Genomic DNA, 6,655 nt, shown 5'->3' with positions numbered 1-6,655 from the left:
CTCCCTCCGATCGCTGTTTGGCCTAAACGCGGTCAATCAAAAAGAGTCCAGCCACTTTGAAGGTTTCTCCAATCATCACACAGAGGCTCAGCGTCCAGGCCATCCCACTGCCCCATTCACTCCCTGAGATGCCATTCTTCTCTAGAAATGATGATATTGGGTCATTTGTCCAATAAATGTCTATAGCTTTTCCACACTGAGATCAGTCCATTCTGAAGTGCCATTGAAAGTTCAGTTGGTTTGGGTTCCAACGGGTTTTTGAAATGGATTGTGTCGTCAGAGCAATGTATGAGAAAAAAGGACAATAAACAGCTGGTGAAAACGTATTGTTGAACGAACTAGCCAACTAGCCAAACTTTCTAGTTGGAATAGTTATGTAAATGCAGTAGGCTAGTTTTTGACCCCATTTTCCATGATATTTTAGAGAAGGTGGAGCCTCCCTTGTAGTCTTATAGCAATTGTGTGTGTGTGTGTGTGTGTGTGTCTGTGTGTGTATGTGTGTGTGTGTGTGTGTGTGTGTGTGTGTGTGTGTGTGAGTGTGTGTGTGTGTGTGTGTGTGTGTGTGTGTGTGAGTGTGTGTGTGTGTGTGTGTGTGTGTGGGTGTGGGTGAGTGTGAGTATTTTAATCCACAAAGGCATGTGGAAGCACATTCCGTGTCACAGGCCTGTGGTTATGATATGGGCGAGTTTAGATCATGAACACAGATGCCTCACATCTCAGATGGCCTGACTGATAGGCCAAGACACAGCAACCTGACAAGTGACAACAACAGCATACAGAAAGCATTATGCCAAGTGTTTGGCCAGGTGTGTGTGTGTGTGTGTGTGCGTGTGTGTGTGTGTGTGCATGTCGCTCTCTTTCAGCCAAAGTTGTTCTTAGAGTTGCAAGCAATATCATGCTACTTACACACTCAAGTGCACACAAATGCACACACAAATCCCACAGTACAACAAAGCATACTGTGGAGTCAAATCATGTCGCAAACATGACACACACACACACACACGCACACACACACACACTCCATAAGAAATGTCATGCCTGTCCCTCAAGGATACATATGTGAACTCCGAGAGCTTAGAGAAATAGCAGCCAGGTGCAAAATGTCCTGTTCTGTGATGTCATTTCCTGTCTTGGCCTCCCCGCTGGGCCATTTCCAGTGGTATGTAAGAGGGTGGTAACAAAACCAGATGATCACAGGAGAGAGGAAGAAAAGAAAGAAAGATTCAAGAGAGAGAGAGAGAGAAGAGAGAGAGAGAGAGAGAGAGAGAGAGAGAGAGAGACCCCTTGCTGTCTGTCCTGCCATCCATCCTGCCAGGGAACATAAATAAGATCCTGTGGTGAGGGTTCCTGCAACACACACACACACACACACACACACACACACACAGCAGGGGCTGCTTTCCTGTGCCATAACTTCCAGACAACTTCCACACAGATGTTCACCAAACTCCAAAGGAATTCTGTTGTGTCAGTAATATTCACACACACACACACACACACCGCACAGACACACACACACAGTATAACATTCATATATTGCATTAAAATATGCTAATGAACATGCACACACACACATACAGTATATGCATACAGTGTTCCCGTAAGAACAACCGCTCTCTCTCTCTCTCTCTCTCTCTCTCTCTCTCTCTCTTTCTCTCTGTCACACACACACACACACACACCACATTCACAGGGAACTCACCCTAGCTATTTAAATGGGGATTTCCAGTGCGTGGACTGGGGTGGGGAGTGGCTGTTGTGTTTACACAGGTAGGTCCATGCTTGGCAGCCACCACAGGCCTTGTGCAGGTTAATCACACAGTTGAGACATCAAACCCAGGAGACACCTCTCATTACCACAAACATTGCATTAAGCCTTCGTTTATTCCGGTGAAAAAAGATACCAAACATGTGGTTCGGAAATGTGTGTGTGTGTGTGTGTGTGTGTGTTTGTGTGTGGGAGTGTGTGTGTGGGCAGGGGTGGTTGGTTGTGTGTGTGTGTGTGTGTGTGTTTTAAGATTTACTGTATAGGCCATTCCACTCAGTTATTTATAAAGGAGCGCTAACCAGCTGTTTCCAAAAGTGTGTTTTGTTTTCCTCAGACTTTATTAATGGTGAAAAAAATGTGACCTTGAGCGTGCTGCATATCCTGTGTGTGTGTGTGTGTGTGTGTGTGTATATGCGTGTGTGTGTGTGTATATGCGTGTGTGTGTGTGTGTGTGTGTGACAAATTGAGAAAGAGGACAATGGAACATGTGTTCCTTGACCTCCACCTAAAATCTCAAACAACCACACTCACACACATAAATACACACACAACCATACTCACACATATAGACACACACACTGGACACCATCATGACTGACAATAAGTATCCCAGTTGTGAATGAGTAGAGGAATAGATGGTACTTACTGTAAACCTTATCTAATAGCCACTCTGATCCATCATTTATGGACCATTATCTGACTAATGCCTAACTTACAATCAACATACACCAATGATGAAAGATGAAAGGTTTACGTCTGTGTGGCTGTGTGTGTGTGTGTGTGTGTGTGTGTGTGTGTGTGTGTGTGTGTGTGTGTGTGTGTGTGTGTGTGTGCCGTGCAGTTATGACAGTCCATAGCAATACGTTAGTTGTATCTGTGTCAATTAGTCTAGTCCTCCTAGTATATGGCATTGTTTGTGTTCATGAGTCATGATTCAATAAATCCATTCATTGCATCCCACACTTTCTGGGAATCAAACTGTTACCAATCAGTTTACTCTTTCACACACACACACACACACAGAGAGAGAGAGAGAGAGAGAGAGAGAGAGAATATAAAACAGCAACCTTTGTCCTGTTGCACTTTGACTAGAGTCAAACAACTACGTGCTTCAGAGCACAGAAGTCCATCTTTTTACAGTCCACAGTCAGCAGCCACTCCTGTGAACCTCCCAGGCCTTTAGACTTCTCTGGACAGGGCCACACACACAGACACACGTACACACACACAGACACACAGGCACATACGGTCAGATGCAGAGTGTGTGTATGGTCATGAGTAAGCACGCGTAAATTTAGCCATGTGTTGCGGTCAGAGCTGTGTCAGTAAGATTTGCCTAACAGTTGAATCAGACAAGGGCCAGAGTGAACGGTCACTTCTGACACTGGCGTGGTCCCAGTTTCTCTTCCTCCTGTCGCAGCCGATAGGAGAGTTGACATCAGCTTCTAGAATTAGACGGAGGAGCTTCAGTGTCTAAAGGTAAAGAGTGGTCGTGTGGTTAAGAGGAGCACTACTGACTAACAGAGGAGCCTGAGGTGAAATCTGAGGAGGAGGGCTGTGTGTGGTTGGGGGAGCGACATCAGGGAAAATGATTCACACTATTTTTATTGTTGATTCTTTTGCCTTATCCTAGCCAAGCCCACAGAGTCTTCACATCCTGTGAATTTGATTGACTTGAAATTACTCATTTAAAGGCCCCCTATGCAACATCTTCAACTTAATAAAACAGTTTAGAAATCATTGTGATGATTAAATGACCTGTTGTGGAGAGAATGGCAGCTTTACCTGTTCCCCCTACCGTGTCCTAGCGGAAAATCTGCACTAGCGTCCCGGCTGTGTCTGAATCAGGGAGTCCTGTGAGAAGCGAGAACGAGCGAGAAACACAAAATGCTTAAAATTCTCTGGACACACACATGATCCCCTCAAGCACCGGTTAGCCATGCCAGCTAGCTATAAGATGGCTTCATTTTTTTGTTCATCATGGCAGAGCCAGAGGAAAGACCAAAGAGACAGTTGGGAAATATGTACCCCAAAGCTGTAGGGGGAGCTCCGTAGAGAAAAATTTGACATCAAAAGTGAGAAATCGGCAAAGAAATGACTGCCTTGCTGAAAAAAAACAGCCTGACCAGCTTAAGGTGGTTTGCTGGTTGACCAGCTTGTTTGACCACCCTATAATGGTTGACCAGTTCGACCAGCAAATGTCTTGCGAAAACATACTTTCAGCTGGTTTACCCAATTTTAGGATGGTGATTCAACTGGTTTTGCTTGTTGTACCACCTCAAGCTGGTCATTTTAGTTGGTGTTGATGATCTATATCGCTGGCCATGCCAGATTACAGTATCAGTTGGTCATTCTAGCAAACCAGCATGACCATCTTACACCAACAATGTCAAGCTTGGCAGGCTGGTCACCAGCATGACCATCTTACTGTACACAAGCTGTATCCGACATGACAGGCTGGTCACACCAGCATGACCAGCTTCCTCAGTCCCAACCAGCAAAGACCAGCAAGAGCTGTAAGTAAACCAGCAAAGTCCAGCTAAAACCAGTTACCAGCATAAGCTGGTTTCTAGCTGTTTTTTCAGCAGGGTGCAGAATGGCCCTTTAAAATGCTTTTGTGCAGGTCTGGTTCACAAGCACACAGTCTGGTGGGAGATGTGTAAATATGCACTAATGACTACATTTCACATTGAACAGATGAGTGGGTGGGTGTTTTCTGCATAAGTGTTATTTGAGAAATTTCGATTTGTGAATAGAGACCAACTTGAACCTAATAGGTATAGTAATTGACAGCTACTTCCAGCAAAGCCCTGACCTTTCCCGAGCCGTACCTGGACTCAACCTGGACTTGATGATAAGTAAATATCTAATCTTTTCTTTCTTTTCTTATGTATTTATTTATTTGTGCTAAGCATATCTTATGTTATGTATGTTGTAGGTCTGAGGTTGGTCAGCTGTAGGTACATGATAATTTTATTGTAAACTAAATCTACGGTATTAAATGCATTACTTTGTATTAATATGAAGTACTACATGTAAAGCTAACTTGAATTGAGTCAAACCTAAGTGTGTGTGTGTGTGTGTGCGTGTGTGTGTTTGTTTGTGTTCTCTCATTGTTATGAAGAAACAGTGTTAATTCCCCATATAGAGTCTCTTTTTGACTGAGCTTTGATTATCTGGGTAAGATGTGGCGTCCTGGAGAGTTGAGGCAGATGGAGAGTGTTGTCATGTGTCACTGTTGCTTCTCCTCACTCCCTGCTGCAGAGGCCTCAGTCTGTCCCAGGAATGTCCTTGGAAGTCTAGTTAAGACACGCTGTTTTCTCCACACTAGTCCCAAACCCTTCATATCTGCACAGCTGAGTCCCATAAACTTGAAAACTCGAAAGCAAAACAAACTCCCTTCTCTGCTTTTCTTCCTTATATGGCACTTAAGGCAACAATGAACAACATCAAGGAAACAACAATGCAATTTTCATAGCATTGTGTTTACAATGTTTTTTTTTTCTCAAGTGGTTGTTTTCAAGTGCTTTGTAATGCTGATATGAGCATATAATAAATGCTTAGTACATAAGCTGAGTGACTCGATTGCTCATCAGTTAGCTAATGGAAAGTAAAGCCACGTGCTACGTAGGTCAAAATGATGCCAGAATGAGCCGTTTGAAATCGCCTGACAGATTCATGTCTTATTTGGGGAGTCGGCCAGTTCTACAGGTTCTCCAAGTTCAGAACCTATGGTAACATTTACCCCCACCCCCACCCCACCCCGGTCACAAGTCACACCACAAGGTCTGAATCATCTCTGTGCATGTTTATCATCATCATCTCCCTCTCAGTACACACATCACACAATTAGTCAAACACAAATAGCCAAAGCTAGCAGGACTGAGTGTGAAGGCGTCTGATAGTGACCCCTGTTTGAACTGGACAGTCAGTAAAAGTCTACTGTGCTGACTGTGGTCGTGGCCCTGCCTGGATCGCCTGAAGAAGAGATGATGAGCTGAAGGATGCAGGCCAGAGCTGGGCAACACCTATAGTGCAGAGCTCAGGGAACAAGTCAAGGGAGTTTTTGTGTGGGTGTGTGGGTGTGTGGGTCTGTGTGGGTGTGTGTGTGTGTGAGAGAAAGACATGATGTCCTTAAAAATGTTCATAATGTTAACTTCTATGAAACTGAAAGACCTTAAAATACTGACATACATTTACGTAAATGTCCCTGAAACCATAACTTGAAAACAGAAAACTGTTTTCAGAATCATACCTATATGTGTGTGTATTCAAATAAACTGTGTGTAGACCTACTTGTTCTCAGGGTTTGTTGACTGTTGATGTCATACGTTCTCCTCTGCCAATTTTCTCTTAGTCATTTCTTTCACTGCATTTCCCATTGCAATTTGTTGTTGTGGTCAGTATACTCTAGTCCATTGTTAAACGAATAGACTGTTCTCAAAAGCTCATGTTCTCCTAACAGTCCTGCCCATATTAGTGGTCTCTGTCTGTATTAAGAACTTCCACTGAACTCCTCTGTCATCAGATAATTTGTTATAATAAAATATCTGGACTTACAAATACCATTAACTTCTATTATATTGTGCAATCTGTCTGACTTTTTTCATGTTTTGCACAGTTCTGTTTCACACAGAAACCTTTCAAACGCACCATAGTGCAGACCTAGTAGTCTATTTCTGAACATGTGGGTGTGAGAATTTCTGAATGTGTTAGTATAGGGCTGTGTGTTTGTGGGAATTGAGGATTCTGGGAATTCACCTGGCCTGAGTGTGTGTGTGTCTGTGAGTGTGTGTGTGTGTGTGTGTGTGGGGGGGGGGGGTACCAAGCATCTGTGCTGAACAGTGGTGGAATATAACAAAGTACAAATACTTTGTTACTGTA

The 6,655-nt window shown here is 43.7% G+C and overlaps 1 long non-coding RNA gene across 1 annotated transcript in view; it reads right to left on the bottom strand.

The window, feature by feature from the left end:
• Positions 1-3,907: 3,907 nt before the first annotated feature.
• LOC121685289 overlaps positions 3,908-6,655 on the bottom strand; it is a 23,318-nt gene continuing 20,570 nt past the window's right edge. Inside the window, exon 4 of the long non-coding RNA XR_006023323.1 lies at positions 3,908-4,081. This is a non-coding gene — a long non-coding RNA (uncharacterized LOC121685289). The remainder of the gene's footprint in view (positions 4,082-6,655) is intronic.

Source organism: Alosa sapidissima, chromosome 16 (assembly GCF_018492685.1).
Source record: "Alosa sapidissima isolate fAloSap1 chromosome 16, fAloSap1.pri, whole genome shotgun sequence".
NCBI lineage: Eukaryota > Metazoa > Chordata > Actinopteri > Clupeiformes > Clupeidae > Alosa > Alosa sapidissima.
Note: the sequence above shows the minus strand (reverse complement) of the source record. Positions and strands in the feature narration are given on the sequence as shown.